Source organism: Ornithorhynchus anatinus, chromosome 19 (genome assembly GCF_004115215.2).
Source record: "Ornithorhynchus anatinus isolate Pmale09 chromosome 19, mOrnAna1.pri.v4, whole genome shotgun sequence".
NCBI lineage: Eukaryota > Metazoa > Chordata > Mammalia > Monotremata > Ornithorhynchidae > Ornithorhynchus > Ornithorhynchus anatinus.
Window position 1 is genome coordinate 23,670,577 of NC_041746.1, and position 19,446 is coordinate 23,690,022.

General features: G+C 44.5%; 1 protein-coding gene across 3 annotated transcripts in view; it reads left to right on the plus strand.

Moving 5' to 3' along the window:
* The first annotated feature begins 12,536 nt into the window (after positions 1-12,536).
* The window catches only part of FILIP1 (filamin A interacting protein 1), an 82,383-nt gene continuing 75,473 nt past the window's right edge, over positions 12,537-19,446 (plus strand). Inside the window, exon 1 of one of the 3 annotated variants that reach the window (XM_029047386.2) lies at positions 12,537-12,974. The gene's annotated coding sequence lies outside the window, so the exon portion shown is untranslated. Of the gene's footprint in view, positions 12,975-13,842; positions 14,310-19,446 lie in introns of those variants that run through there. The other 2 variants (XM_039914807.1, XM_039914806.1) reach the window with 2 other exon arrangements.

Here is a 19,446-nt window from a genome sequence, read left to right on the forward strand (position 1 = left end):
AGCAGGTTGATTCCCAAGTGGGCATCTCCAGTCTTGCCTCACACCTATTCTGTGATTATCATTATTGTACCTATTGAGCACTTAATAGGATTTAATTTCCATTTTACAGATGAGGGAGCTGAAGCTCAGAGAAGTGAAGTGACTTGCCCAAGGACACACAGCAGACAAGCGGGGAGGCTGGGATTAGAATCCAAGATCTTTTGACTCTGCATGCTGCTTCTGCACAGGTAACTTAACCTGTCCTAGACTCAATTTTCTCCTCTGGAAAATGGGCATAAAAAGAGATTGTGAGATCCGTGTGGAAGACGGTCTGGATCCGATCTCAAAACCTTGCTTCTACCTGAGTTGCCCTACAGAGAAGGAGAAAGAGCAGGGCTGGAGATGAAGATGGAGGAAACATCTGCACCGAAACGGTTGAAGCACGAGGGCGTAATCTCGTTGTGAGCAGGGAATGTGTCTGTTGTATTGTTGTCTGTGCTCTCCCGAGAGCCTAGTTCAGTGCCCTGCACACAGTAGGTGCTCAATAAATATGTTTGATTGACTGATTGACGGAGTCTTTGAGAGAGTGGGTGTGGATGGAGAATAGAAGGGGATCCAGAACTGAGCCTTGAGGACTCCCACAGTTAAGGGGTGGGAGACAGAGGCGGAGCCTGTGAAAAAGACAAACTAAGCAGCCGGAGGGATAGGAGGAAAAGCAGCGTGGTCTCAAGCGGGCCTGGGAGTCAGAAGACTTGGGTTCTAATCTCACCTCTGCTGCCTGTCTGCTTTGTGGCCTTGGGCAAGTCGCTTAACTGCCTGAGGCCTCAGTTGCTTCATCTGTATAATGGAATTTGATACTCATTCTCCCTCCTGTTTAGGCTGCAAGCTACTACATCGGACAGGGACTGTGGCCAACCCGATTATCTTGTATCTAACCCGGTGTTTAGCATAATGCTTGGCACAGGGTAAGTGTTTATCCAATACCCCTTTTATTATTATTATTAGGTATTCCAACAGTTATTTTATTCACAGGTTCAGCATGTCAGATGGACATGAGCTTTGTGACAAGTTGTCCCGGGAATATCTACATTCCTGTTTTGACTGGGGGAAGTAAAATGATTGTTTTCGCTTAGTTTAATCTTTAGATTGAAAAACCAATTTCTCCGTGCCAGTTCATCACAAAAGCCGTCCTCTATATTGGAAAACCAGTCTTCCACACAAGCTCGACACGGTCTCTGGGAACAAAAATCTGTTGAGAATGGCAAATATGTGTTTCGTGCATGATTTCCACCCACTGGGAAGGCAATGAGAACTGACCCTATTCACTGGTCTCTGAATTAGTCTCCCTGGCAAGATGTGGCCACTCGGGAGGGAGACACCGCTTCCTACACTGAAATAGAAGCTACAGCTTATTTCCAAGTTTTTCAGACTCATAAAATGTGTAGACCAGTTTATGATCTTCTCGAATGCCCCGTCAAGGAATTCTCTTCAAACGAAGTTGAGCGAATGGTTTGGTTCCGTGAACGGAAGGGACATCTTCTCCTTAAAAAAAATTTGGAAACATCTCTGATTCTTCTTCTTCTTTTTTTTTTGCTGTCTCCAAATTCTTCAGCTCAATACGATGCCCAGAAATCTCTGGAAGCTCGTGGCGGATGCTGTGGTAAGAGTTTCCATTCTGCTATTTCTGTGAGCAGTTGAGGACCTTCATTTTGCTTAGGACCCAGAAATGACACGCGATGCCGACTGGTGGTATTAATCGTTTCCTGTGGGGATAAAGGAGTGACTGAGCTGGGCTCAAGTGAGAATACTAAATTTCCAAGTGAAATACTTCACCGATTAGCTGAATGGAAACGGTGAACGTATTTATATGGAGTTATACCTTCAGCCAGTCATCTGTCATTCACGTTCCTCTTGGTTAACTTGGTATATTTTTTAAACCTTGTTGTGGTTGGAGTTTAGTTAGGTGTGGTATTTATTAAATGTTCCCTCAGTGTGAAGCACAGTGCTTGTCTTTGGGTGGTAATAATAACAAAAGTATTAGTTAAGTGCCTACTATGTGTCAAGCACTATATTAAACGTTGATGATCGGGGAGACACACTTCTTATTCCACATGGGACTCACAATTTAAGAACAAGGGAGAACAGGTATTGAATCCCCATTTTGCAGATGAGGGAACTGAGGCACAGAGAAGTTAAATGATTTCACCAAGGTCACACAGCAGATAAGTGGTGGAGACAGGATTAGAACCCAGGTCCTCTGACTCCCAGACCCATACTTTTTCCAGTAGGCTGTGCTGGGTAATACAAGATAAGCTCTTTAGAGGTATACCTTGCCCTCAAAAGAGCTCACAATGTAGCTGGGGAAAGACAGATACATAGATAACAAAAACAAATTACAGGCAACACATTACAGAGAATGAGAGTATTTAAAAAAGTTAAAATTTATGAAGAGTCCAATAAACAGGGCCCGGGAACTAACATACCCTGAAATTACATCTCCTCCAGGAGGCTGATTGTTTTCCAAACTCCCCACTTTAATTCTCTCCAACTTCACATTTGTCTGTCACCTACAGCCTTCGTTACTCACAGCCTGTAGCACTTTTGTATATATTTGTATAGTATTACTTCCTCCTATTTTAGTGTCTGTTTTCCCCAATAGATGAGAAGCTCCCTGGAGGTAGGAATTGTGTATATTTTATGTCTTAACCCAATTGCCAACTCTGGTGTTTTACCTGCAGCAGGTGCTCAAGAAATACTATTCATTCGTTCAATTGTATTTATTGGTTGCTTACCATGTGCAGACCACTGTACTCAGCGCTTGGGAGAGTACACTATAACCATATAGAGAAGCAGCGTGGCTCAGTGGAAAGAGCCTGGGCTTGGGAGTCAGAGGTCATGGGTTCCAATCCCGGCTCTGCCACTTGTCAGCTGACTGTGGACAAGTCACTTCACTTCTCTGGGCCTCAGTTACCTCATCTGTAAAATGGGGATTAAGACTGTGAGCCTCACATGGGACAAACTGATTATCCTGTACCTACCCCAGAGCTTAGAACAGTGTTCTGCATGTAGTAAGCTTAACAAATACCAACATTATTATTATTATTATAAATTGACACGTTCCCCGACCACAACCAGCTCACAGTCTAATCAGATCCTATGTGCTGTGCTGTGTTTCGGAAAGCTAAGAAACAATGGTCTACTTCTGCTCGCTGAATGGGTCGCGGATGGGCATATCAGATCTGAAAAGATTTAGAGATGTGCTGTCGGCCACCAAACTAAGTACTTTTACTCATCACAAAAGCCTCTTAAAAAAAGCCTGAAATCGTTACAGATTTCAGGTGAAATCACCCTCACCGTAAGCAGAGGGAATCTCGAAGTAGTGTGGCCTAGTGGAAGAAGCTGGGGCCTTGGAGACCTGGGTTCTAATCCCAACTCGGCCACTGGCAAGTCACTTCACTTTTCCGTGGCTCAGTTTCCTCACCTATAAAGTGGTGATTAAATAACTGTGAAACGGGGATTGGGTCTGAACTGATTATCGCTCTTCTACTGCGGCATTTAGGACAGTCCTTGGTGAGTAGGAAATATCACAGTGAGCATTATTATAAGGTAATTGAAAAGAACGGAATGATGCATTTTTGATGTGTTGTCACCATTAAGATCCTGAGAGGGATAGAAAACTGGCTACCTTTGGAGCCATGGCTTTAGCCCTGATTTTTAGGGGGGTCACTAAGCTGCAGTCAGAAGTCATGAAATAATAATAATAATGTTGGTATTTGTTAAGCGCTTACTAAGTACAGAGCACTGTTCTAAGCGCTGGGGTAGATACAGGGTAATTAGGTTGTCCCACGTGAGGCTCACAGTCTTAATCCTCATTTTTACAGATGAGGTAACTGAGGCACAGAGAAGTGAAGTGACCTGCCCACAGTCACACAGCTGACAAGTGGCGGAGCCAGGATTCGAACCCATGGCCTCTGACTCCAGTAAGCCCAGACTCTTTCCACCACTGAGCCACCCTGCAAGCACCACAATCTGTTGCCATCTCTCCAGATATCTACAAGCAGTGTGGTTTACCAGATAGAGCAGGGGGCTGGGAGTCAGAAGGCCCTGGGTTCGAACCCCGGCTTCGCCTCGTGTCCTCAGTGTGAATTTGCGCAAGTCACTTCACTTCTCAGTGCCTTAGTTACCTCATCTGTAAAGGGGCATAAGAGTGTGAGCCCCATGGGGGGCAGGGACTGTGTCCAACTTGATTATCTTGTATCTATCCCAGGGTTCAGTATGGAATCTGGCACGTATATTAAGCACTTAAAAGTTGTCAAATTATCACAAATAAACAGAGCTGGTGATGTCTGGCTCTTCCATCCAAACTTTAAGCAGGAAGAGCCACAAGGCGGCGTTCCGGCACCATTCAGAAACTGCGCGGATGTTCTTTGGAATTCCAAGTGGAGCAATTAGTTTGCCGACAGAGTATTTATCGTTTATAAAAAGTAGTGTAGCTTGACTACATCCCTCAACAACCATCTACTCGAACCCTCTAAGCTTCACTAAATAGCCTTAAACACCGCTATATGAACGACATCACCCCTCACCCCATCCTCTCCTTGAAAACGTAGCTCTGATATTGTGTTTTCTGATACCCAGGTTCTAATAGTGAAACATTCTTTCTCCTGCAATTCCAACGCTCGAGTTTTTAGCATTTAAGAATTAACCTCCTAAATGAAGCTAGGATTGTGTGATCTGTTTTAAATTTTAAAAGTCTACCAAGTCTCTCAAATAATTTCAGATTACTTTTCATGTACACTCTGAATGGATTGCTAGGAAACATTCAATCGGTGGTATTTATTGAGCTCTAACTGGGTGCAGACCAGTGTACTAAGCGCTTGGGAGAGTACAATATAACAGAACCGGTAGATGCATTCCCTGCCCATTATAACTTTCAAAAAGATGAGAAACATTTAGAACTTCAATATTTATCGCTGCATTTGAGCAGACTGTCCATGTATTTGTGCTTCCAAGGATTAGCATGGGAAATGGAGAAAGTAAGAAAAACTGTGATTTCCTAACCTAAATAAAAACACCCTCAATTTTAACATCTCACTGAAACTTACTTTTTATTTGTATGATTCTTTCCACAAAAGAATAATCCTTCCTTATTTCTGAGAGCATGTTACGTAGTTTGAGAACACATATCTTGAAACAGCCATAAAAGATGTATAACAGGTTCTCTATTCGTAAGGTTTCAACTCGGTAATTATCATTTTTCTCGGCATCATCTGTCTAAAATTAAGTTTGAGTTCATCCATTAATCCCTGCCTGCTTCGAGACACATGCCATTTTGATGCCCAGTTTTGCTTATTCTGGCTTCCAGGTTTTCAGCCTCGGTGTGATGTAATGTTCCTTCGAAAAACCTTACATAAATAAAGGTAAAAACGGAGTCATTTCGTTTTCCAAAGAAAATTCAGCTTTTGGACTTTCGGAACTTATTCCATGTTCTTCTCATGTTTACGTTTGCTTTGACTGAGGCAAACATGACCACAGAGAGAATTTACCTCAAGTAACCAGAATTTAAGATGAGGTTTGGGGGTTCAGCGACGACTGAGAGAGATAGGCTGTGGCATAAAGTAAACAGAAATGTCATTGCGTATCTCCTTAGGAATGCAGGCTTCAGATTAGAATAAAAGCCAACAGGGAGCCAGTGGCCCCCTTTTCTTTTGAGCCCGATGATCTTCCTCTCCATTTCCCACACAATCCGTGAACACGAGGGAGGCAAAAGAGAGTGCCAGGATTGCGGCTATTTCACTTCATAATAATGATTCCCCGCCACGTTTCTTCTGTGTGACCTTGGGCAAACCACTCAACTTTTCCGGGCCTCAGTTACCTCACCTGTAAAATGGGGATTAAGAGTTTGAGCCCCACACGGGACAGGGACTGTGTCCCACCTGATTAATTTGTATCTACACCAATGTTTAGAACAGTGTTTGGCACATAGTAAGCACCTAAGTACCATAATTTTTTTAATTCTTTGTTTCCCTTCCAACTTTGCTGCCAAGCCAATAGGCTCTCTGAGTTCTCAGCCCATTCCATCCCCAAACAACTGTCACCTCAGAAGAGGGAATTGTGGGCAGACAAACTGTCAGGTGGTGGTGCCAGTGCCGTGCTTAAGTCCGGGTTCATCATATTTTAAGATGGCGCCTCTGACGTTCATCCATCAATCAATCAGTGATATTTACTGAGTGCTTTCTAAATGCAGAACACTGTACGGTGCACTTGGGAGAGTACAAGAGAATTAGCAGATACGTTCCTCATCCATAACAAGCTTACAGTCTAGAGGGGGAGAATATGGTTGTGTCTGGGGTTGAAAAGGTACAGACAGAAACTTCCCCCTATTATGTGCTCACGCTTGATTTGCAGCCTCGAACACTAGATGCGATCATTCTTATGATCCTTTTTTGGCGATTCTGCTAATAAAGAGCTGATCCTTTCTCGATTTGCTGTACACCTTGCTTGTCTGCTGCCACGTTCTCCCAGCAGTCAGCTTTTTGCCGTCTTGCATCATTGGCCTGTGCGGCCATGAGCCAGTCATTCAATCATATTTACTGAGAGCTCCCTGTGTGTAGACCACTGTACTAAGCTCTTGGGAGAGTACAATTACATCAATATTAAAGACACGTTCCCTGCCCACAATGAGCCAACTTGTCCGCCAGCTCTATTATATTGTACTCTCCCAAGAGCTTAGTACAGTGCTCACATAGAATCGACTGGTAAGTGCGGTCGATTCTTACTTGCAAACGGTGTGAGACAGTATGCAGAAAGTCCACTGATATTCATTCATGCACATGGATGGTCCTCACGGTGATAGCATCAGAGTAATTATAACCGGCATCTGCTAAGCACTTACTATGTGCCAATCACTGTACTAAGTCCTGGGGTAGATACAGGATAATCAGATTGGGGTCACGGTCTAAGGGAAAGAACAGTTGCTTAATCATCATTTTACAGATGAGGAAACTGAGACACAGAGAAGCTAAGTGACTTAATATTCTCTCATGGTCCCACAGCACTTATGTACATATCTTTAAATTATATCTTGTAAATTACTAATTTATTCACCTTAATGTTTTTTCTCCTCATCTAGACTGTAAGTTTGTTGTGGGCCGGGAACATGTCTGCTAATTCTGTTTTATTGTAGTCTCCCAAGCACTTAATATTGTGCTCTGTGCATAGTAAGTGCTCAGGAAAGATCATTGCTTGGTTGAGTGTACAATATAACAGTTGGTAGACTTGTTCCCTGACAACAGTGAGCTTACAGTCTAGAAGGGGAGACAGGCACTAATATATATACATATATATATAATATATATACATAAATTTATAATGTATATAAATTACAGTTGTATACATAAGTGCTGTGGGGCTGAAGGGGGATGAATAAAGGGTGCAAATCCCAGGACAAGGGTGATGCAGAAGGGAGTAGGAGCCTCTCTCGCTCTTTCTCTCTCTCTTTCTCCCCGTCCCCTTGATATCCTCTCCTTCCTTCCCCCCTTCATCTTTTCTTACCCTTCTTTCCCTTTTTCCCTTTCCCCTCTTTCCCTTCCTCTCCCCCTCCCTTTTTCCCCTTGTCTTTTGTCCCCAGCCTCCTCAGGACACCCATCTACATGATGTCAAAGGAGAAATGATGATGATGTCAGAGGAGAAATGCTGCTAGAATATCCGGTATAAATTTACTTAAACCAGAAAAGACAGTGCTGAAAATGCACAAGTTAAATCTTCAGTTCCTTAACGTTATTTAAATCTTCAGTTCCTTAACGTCAGGCAGCTTACAGAGTTTCAGGGACAGTGTGCTGTTCACACTTCCTAACGAATCCTAGACATGCCTACCAGATGGCACATACGCCTTTCATTAGCTATATTTGGAACATGAGCAAAACCATTTTTCTAAAGCAAAATAAATATGGGAGCCGAAACTCAACAGAAGCAATAGAAAATCCCATTTCCTTCGCTTTGGATGGGTGAAGAGTAAGTTGGGGAAGCAGCATGGCCTAGTGCTATGGCCATGCTAGAACAAAGGCCTGGGAATAAGAGGTCCTGGGTTCTAATCCCCGCTCCACCACGTATCTGCTGGGTGATCTTGGGCAAGTCACAACTTCTTCGTGCCTCAGTTCTCTCTTTGCAAAATGGGGATTCAATACGTGTACGCCCTCCTGCTTAGACTGTGAAACACAAGTAGGAACTGGTGATCTCTTATCTACCCCAGCACTTAGTACAGCGCGTGGCACATAGCAAGTGCTTAACAAATAGCACTGATATCATTACTATTATTACTAATAAATCTCTTTAAACTTGCCTTAACTGAACGTGAAATAAAATGCACCTTGACTTCTACAAACCCTTTCTTTAAGGATGAAAGCATTTTGCTGATGAATCCTATATGTTCCCAGACAATTTCCTATCTGTGTAACATTGGCCTGAAAGTAGGAATAAGACCACTTATTACAGCTCAGGTCCCTTTAAGAGTGCTGTTTGGCTCTTGAGATGGACCAAAAACATTATAAGTTTGTCAACAGTCTGCAGCTTTGGAGAACCTGGTCCTTGAAGGTGTTATTTATTGAAGTGACAGTCCTTAAATATGTTAGTTATTGAAGTAATAGGCCTTCAAGATGGTATTTTATTGATGTGATGTCTCTAGAGGAGCAGAGTAGCCTAATAGAAAGAGCACAAGACTGAGTGTTAGACCACCTTATTTCTAATCCCTGGCTCCACCACTTTCCTGCTGTGTGACCTTGGGCTAGTCACTTAACTTCTCTGTATCTCACCTCATCTGGAAAATGGGGATTAAGACTGTGAGCCCCAAGTGGCACCTGGACTGTGTCCAACCTGATTACTTCAATTACTCCACTGCTTAGCACAGTATCTGGCCCAACGTAAATGCTTAACAAATACCATATTAAAAAAAAGTTGTAATGAGCACTGAGGTAGATAAAATGTAATCAGATTGGATAGAGCCCCTTTCCAGTATGGGGCTCATAGTCTAATAGGGAGGAAGGGACCTGGAGAGTACAAATAACCTTTTGTCATGAACCTTGCCCTCAAGTAACTTCTGATCTAATAGGGAATCAATCAGTGAATGGTATTTATTGGGCTCTTCTGTGTGCAGAGCACCGTACTGAGCTTTTGGGAGAGTCCAATACAAGAGAACCTTTCTCAGGGTCCAGTACTCTACCAGTCTCTGATATGGGAGGGAGAGTCATGCAGAGGCATACCCATTCCAATCCTAGCTGGCCAGTGGCTAGCGAGTGGCAGGCCGTCGGCTACAAGTCAAAACCCCCCTGTGCTGGGCAGCAGCGGCACGGGAGCGAGTCGAGGGCCGAGACTCAAGTTTACTGCACAGAGGGAGGCACTGGTAAACCACTTCTATATTTTTACCAAGAAAACTCTACGGATCCACTACCAGAATGATCGCAGATGGAGGCTTTCTGGGAGAGATGTGTCTATGGCATCTCTATGGGTCGGAGACGACTCGACAGCGTAAGGCAAGACAGATACAACGGAGTTGGTAGAAACATTCCCTGCCCACAGGAAGCTTACAATCTAGAGGGATGGTTTGGGCTCTCCTCTTCCTTGTCATAATGAAGGCCCAGTTTTGGAACCCTGAGGCCAAAGGGGAGTCATGAAATAATCTAGTTGACAGCCCTGGAAAGAGAGAGAAGGTTTCTAATTTATAAAATTGTTACAACTCTGGAAGTGTTTGTGTGGGGGTGAGTTGTAGTTTGAGTCACGGCAGAGCAGTTGTTCAGTGGAGACAGATAATATGTCAAATCTCTGTTTCACTTGTATTAGCTACTGTCACTAGGGACCAATTGCATTTCCTGAGTGCTTACTGTGTGCAGAACACTGTATTAAGCACTTGGAGAGTACATTACAGTAGAGTTGGTGGTCACATTCTCTGCCCACAACGAGTTTACAGCCTAGAGGATCCACCGTTTTATAAAGAAAGCTGCACCATCATCCACTTGAATAATTGGGAGGAGAAGGAAATCCTTCCTTGGCAGTGAAGTTATCAATTTCCCTGTCTTTCTAAGCTTCTTTGAGACTGTGGAAAAAGATACAGCCAAGCATTAATGTATTAACAAACTATGTGTCTGAAAAAGCAATCAAGTTTCTTGCTGACCACGAACAAGCCCAATCTCCTAATCGTTTTTAATGGCTCTGCTTCCTCCGCGGATTACCTAGGAAATGACTTTTGTTTGAATAATCATGCCTGGAGGGTAACAGCCTTAAAAATAAATCCACCGATAACCGTGGAGAGAAGAGATTCAGAAGGTGGGACTGCTCCCAGTTCTATGAAACATGTATTCGATGGCTCAAAGGTAATTTTCAATTTTCAAATGGATGACAATTGTGTCTCTGCTGTGGGAAGAAAGAAGACCCAGTCGAGACCAAGCCAGGACCACTGCGGTGTTTCTTAGGTCAGGGGTGGGAAGCAGTGTGACCTAGCAGAAAGAGCCCGGGCCCGGAAGTCAGAAGGAGCTGGGTTCTAATCCCGGCTCCGCCACTTGTCTGCTGTGTGACCTTGGGTAAATCGCTTCACTTCTCTGGGTTTCGGTTACCTCATCTGTAAAATGGGGATTAAGACTGCGAGTCCTATGTGGGACAAGCTGATTAGTTTGTATCTACCCCAGTGCTTAGTACAGTGCCTAGCACATAGCAAGTGCTCAACTAATACCTTAAAGAAGGGGTGTTAATGAAGGGAAGCAGAGAGCCAAGATGATTATTTAGATTTTTGTTCTTTCAACAAATTTATAATGCTATGAAGAGTAATAAAGACTAAATTTGTTGTGGGGAGAGAACATATTTACTGACTCTTGTTCTTTCCCAAGCACTTAGTACAGAGCTCTGTATACGGTAAGCTCTTAATAAATACCACTGATTGATTTTGGTCCATAATTTATTTATTTCTATTAATATCTGTCTCCCCCTCTAGGCTGTGAGTTCATTGAGTGCAGGGACTGTGTCCACCAACTCTCATATAGTTTACTCCCTCAAGTGCTTAGTACACTACTCTGCACACCGTAAATGCTTAATAAATACAATAGATTGACTATGGTCTCTTTTTAAGCACTTACTATGTATCGAGCAATTATCTGAGGCACACTGAGTGCCTCACATCCACTACTCCAGATAATGTGGCTGACAGAATAAGGATCCAGGTAATTATCTTGGATCTCTGCTGCGTTCATTAGCATTCGGGAGAACAAGTATTTTATCGCCACCTTCCAAAGCCCTCCTGAAATCAACTCTCTTTCATTCAGTCAGTCGTATTTATTGAGCGCTTACTATGTGCAGAGCACTGTAATAAGCGCTTACCTGCAAGAGGCTTTCCCCATTTCTTCCGCTCCTTTCTGTATCACCTCTGCACTTGGATCTGTTCCCGCTAAACAGTGTGATAATTACTCCACCTGCAGCCCCAAAGTTCATAAGTGCATAAATCCCTGTAATTTAATTTAAAATCTCTTTCCTCCTCTAGTCTGAAAGTTCCTTCTGGACAGGGATAGTGTCCATCTACCCTATAGTACTGTACCCCTCCAAGCATTTAGTACAGTGCTCTGCACATGGTAAGCCCTCAGTAAATACACCGATGGGTTGATCCACCATCAATCAGTAAGATGACTCTGTCCGACCTGATAACTTTGTACTTACTCCAGTGCTTGGAACAGTGTTTGTAAGTGCTCAACAAATACCATAATTATAATTAATTATTGTTGTTTAGTGTTTCCGTGGGCAGAACACTTTCCTAAGCCCTTGGGAGAGTGCCACAATAGAGTAGGCAGGTACGAGCCCTGCCCTCAAGGAGTTTACGATGTAGTGGTGTGGATAATCTAGTCCCTAATCCACATTTTGAAGTGGAGGAAACTGAGGACAGAGAGGTTGAGTGACTTATCCAAAGTCACACAGCAGGCAAGGACAGATGGGACTCGGACCTACATATCCCGTCTGCCAGTCCCATGCTATTATTAATAATAATAATAATAATTATGGTACTTGTTAAGGGCTTACTATGTGCCAAGCACTGTACTCAAGTGCTGGGGTAGCTACAAGTTAATCAGGTAGGATACAGTCCCTGTCCCACATGGGACTCGCACTCTTAATCCCCATTTTATAGATGAAGTAACAGAGGTCCAGAGAAGTAAAGTGACTTGTCCAAGGTCACACAGCAGCCAAGTGGCAAAGTTGGGATTAGAACCCAGGTCCTTCTGACTCTCAGGCCTGGGCTCTCTCCACCACCCTGCCTCTCTAATGTCCCTTTTATCAGTCCTCAAACACAAGCCCTCCAATGCTTTTAATACCGACCATCCCTTGGGCTGAGGGGAAAAAGACTGGGAGGACTGCCTCCCCGTTTCCCCTTCTCTCACCCCCACCCCGATCTGTCAGGGAGGCAGGGCTGGAGTCCTGCAGTTATGCCTCCTTGATAACTCAGCTGCTGAGGAGCAGAGACCAGAGACAAGCCGGTTGCAAAAGCTCAGCTGTCGACAGGATTGACTTGCTGAGAACACAGTTTAAATATAGCCCCAGCAGCCCAGCTCTGTCCCTGCTCCGACCGGAGGGGAAGAGAGCAGGAAGAGGGGAAACGTAATCTCAGACCCAAACGTCCAGAGCCAAACAACACCTAGCAACAGTTGGAAAAAAAAAAAAAAAACTTTGAAACAAAAGTCTGGGTGGGAGAGGAGCGTGTGCGAACCCTCCTGTTTCTGCTGCTTGGGATTTCAAGGAGAAGAAACCGCATTCCTGTTCTGCTTTCTCCTCTGTTTCCTGCATGACTTCAGCTGCCGGTTAGTCCTGGGAGGGTTGGGGGAAGCTTATCTGTGTATTCTTCTGGACTGGATCCCGTTCCAGACTTCAGTCTGCCTCGTGCTAGAGACTCATTCTGCCGGCCCCCAAAACTCTTTCAACGGTAAAACTCTCTCCGGATGACCTGCCGCTTGTGAAGCCTCTGCCTTCAGGTAAGGCTGACCTAGTCATCGAACTCTCTCTCACACACACACACACACACACACATATATATATATATATGTGCGTGCATAGATATGTATATTTTTTCCCCTGCAAGGAATGATTTTCCCATCTGCATGTTCCCTGCCTCTTGGTGTCGGAAAAATTCCTGGATAATGAACTTTGTGAGCCAAAGTCCAATCTTCATGAGCCTCTCTTCTGTTTTTTGGCGTGGGCAGAGGGCTGTATGTATCACAGAAGCAACTGTGAATGCTGTTTGTAGCAATCAAAAGAATAATGCCATTATCTCAGACAGAAATCAGGGATTGTGGAACTTCAGACTCCCTCTCTTCTCCTTCCCCCATGCATTACTTGCCTATTAAAGCACTTATTATCAAAGGCACCAAAGAAATATTGTCTCCTAGCACCAGTAGAATTTACAGTTATTCAGCTTATGCCCCTGAGTGGCAAAGAAAGGAAATTCCCACTCAGTGTCTAGCTGATGAATTTGAGATCGGTTGATCTCTACATCCCACCTTCCGCATGATTCTCCGATCACTCTGTTAGGCTTTGGATCTTGACCTTGTGGGATGAAACCCCTAAAGAGGTCCTGCCCAGGGACCAGAAAAGTACCTACTCGTAAAATCTCTCTCCTATTCTTCAGCTGGAGAATGCAAACAAACCAAAGAATATCCTGATTATCATGTCGGTGGCTGTGCGTAAAACTGAGAACAATTTGCAGCCAGATGGGACCGTTTCTACTCCTCTTGAGCCAGATCAAATGAAATTAAGAGCCTTCTATATCGCTCGCCCGTGTCGCCCAAGAGAAATCTGTTTCTTGTCTGGGAGAAATCGTTCCCCTCCCACTAGTTCCCGGGAGACTTGAAGAAGAAATCGTCCAGCGGGGTTAGTTCGATATCCAATCTGGCGAAAGACACCGGGTCGTATTGGAGATGATTAGCAATGACGCCTGATCTCGTGTCTCTGCATTACGTAGCTGAGGGAATATCATCCCTCAGAAAAACTGACGTCACCTTTAGGGCAATTTCACGTACTCTCAAACGATAATGTGCAAACATACGCTTTAGCCTCAAAATTGATAGGCACTTCAGGGGCGTTAGAAAGCCCTGGGCTTTCAGAATTAGTTCCAAGAAATTCTAGGAATTTTCTTCTCTAATTAGCTTTTACCTGGATATCATCCTGAAAGACAAGTGTTTGCTCGCGAGTAGCAGTGGATTGAGTCACTGGGCTGATCAACAGGTCTCCCTGAGGCGAAGGCAAACGAACATCTTTGACGGAATAATCGGATAATCATACGAGTTTTCACCTTCAAAAGAACTTCAAAGGTACTCTAGCACATCGTCCCCTCTTAAACTCTGAATGAAACCATTCATGTCCAGAAGGCGGTCAATCGGTGGTATTTACTGAGCACTCAGCGTGTTCAGAGCACTGTACTGAGAGCTTGGAAGAGTACACAGGGATTTTGTGAACAAGGCCCTGGCAGACAGAGGAGCTTTGGACATGTGTTGTAGGAGGGTCAAAGCCCCCCTGGACTCCTGCTGGCCTCCAGACACCTCCTTGCGGACTTCGAAACCTAGCTTACCTGAAAAATGGATGGAAATGTAAAGTGATGGTGCCGGAAAGAGAGTGCCCAGCCAGGCTCTTTGTGGAAGTTTGCCGGACCTCTAGAGTTATTCAAGGGAAGTGGCATAGCCTAGCGGATCGAGCCCGGGCCTGGGAGTCAGAAGGACCTGAGTTCTGATCCCGGCTCCGCCACTTGTCCGCTGTGTGCCCTTGGGCAAATCACTTCACTTCTCTGGGCCTCAGTTAGCTCATCTGGAAAATGGAGATTGAGACTGAGTCCCACATGGGATAGGGACTGTGTCCAACTTGATTTTCCACCCCAGCACTTAGTACAGTGTCCTGCACATAGTAAGCTCTTAAATACCGTAACTATTATTATTACTGTCGGGACTGTGTCCAACCCGTTTTTCTTGGATCCACCCCACTGCTTATTACAGTGCCTGGCACATAGTAAATGCTTAACAAATACCACAGTTATTAGTTTTAGTATAGAGACTGTGTCCAACTCGATTTGCTTGTATCCACCCCAGCGCTTAATAAAGTGCCAGGCACATAGTAAGTGCTTAACAAATGCTATTGTTATTATTATTATTATTATCATACCATCCTGCCAGCAAGGGTATCTACCCCGACCCTCAGATGGGCCTTTGCATGAGCCCCACCGGGGGCCGCTGGGTGTCTGAGATGCACAGAAAGTTGGATTCCCGGCCCTCCAAGAGCGCCAGTTCTAAAATAATAATCGTGGTATTCGTTAAAAGAGATGAGTCAAACCCCTCTTCCCCTCTTTAATGGGTAGGGAGCAAGGAACGGTGGGGGCGGCCGGTGATTTGGGGCAGGAGACCAAACAAGATGGAGACCGAGGAGCCAAGCAGAAGGAGGGAGAGATGTCTGGGGTTCAGAGGTTGGGTGGCCAGCGGCCTTCTACAGCCCAGAGAAACTTTAGGGCTTCCTCAGCCTGTTGGGGGTTGGGGGAAGAGGATCAGGGCTAGCCTAGTAATCCTCCCAAGGCCCAGATTTACCCCCCGGGTCTCTGGCCCTGTGCTTACTCTCCCTCCTAGTGGGGCTTGGCTTCCCTATGGGGATCTGGGTTGGATTCTGAGAGGTTCAGAGGCTCATCCCATCAGAAACAGAGACACCCACTGCTCCCTGTCCCAGCCCTGCTCCCCATTTCCCTGGGCAGCAGCCCGACCCATTCAGGAAAGGGCTCTCAGCTGCCCCTTGGCCGGTCAGAATCACCACAGAAGCAGCTGCAGCTGGAGAGGGGCGGGTTGGGTTGATGAGCCCAATTGAGGGCCAGCCGGGGCAGGGCGGGTGCTGGAATATAAAGACGGGGCGGGTACTTCTCTCTCTCTGTTGTGCTTCTTTTGGATGACTGATGAAAGGTTCTCAGGTAAGAGGGAAGGTCCTAGGGGGAGGAACTGGAGGGGATCTGTGCTCTCCAAGGGTGAGTCTAGTCTGACAGAGACAGGGAGTTAGGATTGTAATCTTCATGGGGGCAGAGATTGTGCCTATCTGCTCTACTCTTCCAAGTGCTTAGTGTGGTGCCCTGAATGCAATAAGTGCTGTGTGGTATTGGGCAATTCACTTAAACTTCTCTGTGCCTCAGTGACCTCATCTGTAAAATGGGGATTAAGACTGGGAGCCACACGTCGAGCAGGGGTTGTGTCCAATTTGATTTCCTTGTATCTTCCCCTGTGCTTAGTAATAATTATGGTATTTCTTAAGCACTTACTATATGCCAGGCACTGTAGTAAGTACTGGTGTGGATACAAAAAAATCAATTTGGACACAGTCTCTGTCCTGCATGGGGTTCACAATCTTAATACCCATTTTACAGGTGAGGTAACTGAGGCATACAGAAGCTAAGTCACTTGCTCAAGGCCACACAGCAGACAGGTGGCGGAGCCGGGATTAGAAACGTGAGGGAACATGACTCCCAGGCTTGGAAGGAACACCCCCAACTGAACTCCCTTGTATCTTCCCTAGCTCTTACTACAGTGAGTGTCGTAAATTGTAAGCTATTGACAAGTGCTATAATTATTATTAGTAGTAATGGCAACCCAAGGATGCTTTCACACTAGAGGTAGAATATGCTCGGAAGCCAATTGAACTTCCTAACACATGCCCTTAAGTAAATTGTACTTCTTCCAAGGGGCGGGCCAAAACTTGCGCTGCTTGAAACGAATCATGAGGCCCTGTGGATAATGTTAATAATAATGGCATTTGTTAAGCGCTTACTATGTGCAAAGTACTGTTCTAAGCACCGAATGGTTTCAATAAAACATGATATGAAGAAATCCATTATCCACTATTAATCAGCTGTCATGTGCTTCCCTAGTGCCATTGTGACCTTTGGTGTGTTGTGATAACTCAAATTAACCCAGTCACTTTTGGCATTAGCTTTCAGGCTAGATCTGCAATGCAGGCATAGGAAACAGCTGTGGGTTTTTGTTTGGGTTAGTGTAAAGCTGCATAAGCTAGTCATAATGACTGATATTTGTCAGCCTCAGTATTGGATTTTGTTTTTGGTTGGGTTAGTGCAAAGTTGTGTACAATAGTCCTAGTGGCTGCTGATACATCAGCTGCCAGGCTTCATTGCACTTGAGGATAAATTCTTTCAGTCAGGTTTACCCTCTTTTCAACCCAGATGTTGTGAGGTGGAGAATCTTGCCAACTCCCCAAGGGCCATCACCTGTCTGCATCAGCTCAGCAGCCTGGGTTACTCTGACTGAGAACCAGCCCCAGACAATGGTGTCCTGTGTTTCTTTGGAACTTAGGAAGAAGAGGTTTTCTGAAGCCAATTCAGATCTCCCCGGGTGTCTTTCACATGAAGGAAGAAAGGTTCAGTGGCAAGTAGAAAGGTTGCCCGGTGATCGATTTGCTTTCATCTGCCACAGGATCTATTCTCCCCCTCCCCCCATCAAAACAGTTTTATGTTATTTCAGCAGTTTGTCATGCTCCCATAGGAAAGTGGTGGAATTGGCATTGCCATGTAGGAAGGCTGTTTTTGGCAATCAAATAAAGCCCTCATCATCAAAGGTTGCACCTTTTTGGTTCTTTAAAGTGAGATGATGCTTACTGCAGCAGACACCTGGAGTTTAGTCAGGTATGAGGCTCTGTAATACTCCTTGCATAAAATGCAAGAGCTGAACATAGTGGGCTTCATAGAGGGGCTTCATAGGTCTCCTTATGAGTCCAATTTTCATTAGGTAGATGACTTGGGTATTTTGAATATAAGGACTATGGAACTTGGACTCATTCAAAACTTATTGAACTACCCTACTAGATGAAGAGAGAACTGGGGATTTGGTACCAAGGAATAACCTCTTTGGTCAAGAGAAAATTGGCTGTGGCTAGATGTGTTGCTACAGTGTTATTCATTCAGAAGTATTTATTGAGCGCTTACTATGTGCAGAGTGCTGTATTAAGCGCTTGGAGTGTACAGTGTTATCTGGGTCATCTAGAGATGAATTTCATAAGCAAAGTTCTAACCAGGAAGGGCCTTCTGGGTGCGCTGGTCTGTATTGAGTTTAACCGCTAGTCAAATTAGTCGATGGTATTTTAGTGCTTACTGTTGTGGTAAGCACAACCATATGCCAAAGCCATATGCCAACAGACGCAGATGTAGCGGGTCCTGAAGCCTAAATTGGTGAGACTGGCAGATGTCAATCGTGTCGGTATAGCAAGAGCAAGAACAAAGAGGTAGTGGTTAGTAACATCAGTATATTGGGTTGAAGTGACCAGTTTACTAATTGAATATGTGTATATGATAATGCTGAGGGTGGAGGGTAAGAGTGTGGGCTTGAGAGTCAGAGGACATGGGTTCTAATTCTGCTTATGCCACTTATCTGCCCTATGACCTTGGGCAAGTCATTTTACTTCTCTGTGCTTCAGTTACCTCATCTGAAAAATGAGGATTGAGACTGTGAGCTCCATGTAAAACAGGGGCTATGTCCAACGCGGATTATCTTGTATCTACCTCAGTGCTTAGAAAAGTGCTTGGCACATAGTAAATGTTTAAGTACCATTATTTTCTACTCCAGCGCTTAGAACAGTGATTGCCGTATAGTAAACACTTAACAAGTACCATAATTATGTGAGCTCGTTATGGGCAGGGAATGTCTTATTTTGTATTGTCCCAAGCTCTTAGTATAGTACTTTGTACACTGGAGCATATAAATATGATTGAATAAATGCCTCAAACAGGAGATGGCATTGATGAGGACGAGGGAGGTAATCTCCATTACTGTGTCTCAAATCTCTACTCTTGCCAGTTCTCAACAAGAAGCCCCACCTGCATTTTGCTGTGCAGACTAGTGAAATTGAGAAGTGGAAAAATCAAGAAACAACACCAGGAGGGGAGAGATGACCACAGTAGATCCTGAAAAGAGTTTGGGAATTCATTGTGCAGACATCAGGCCGCCTTTCCACTCATGCTACTAAAATTCCAACCACCAATGCCCCTGGATGAGGAAATTCCTGACTGACCCATCTCAGTTACCCTCTTGGGGTGAAGGATAGGGGCTTGATCAGAGAAACAGTGTAACCTAGTGGAAAGAAAAGGGGCTTGGTAGTCAGAGGACCTGATTAATAATAATAATATTAACAATAATTATGGTATTAAGCACTTACTATATGCCAAGCACTGTTCTAAGCGCTGGGGTAGATGTAAGGTAATCAGGTTGCCTCATGTGGATTTCAGCTCCTCTAGTTGCCTGTTGTGTGACCTTTAGGAAAGTTATTTCACTTTTTGGGGTCTGTTTCATCATCAGTAAAATGGGGATTTAATATCTAATTTCCCTCCCCCCTATATTGAGACCCCTGTTAAAGACAGGGGCTGTGTACCCACCTGATTATCTTGTATCTCTCTTCATGATGAGTACAGTGTGTGGCAAATAG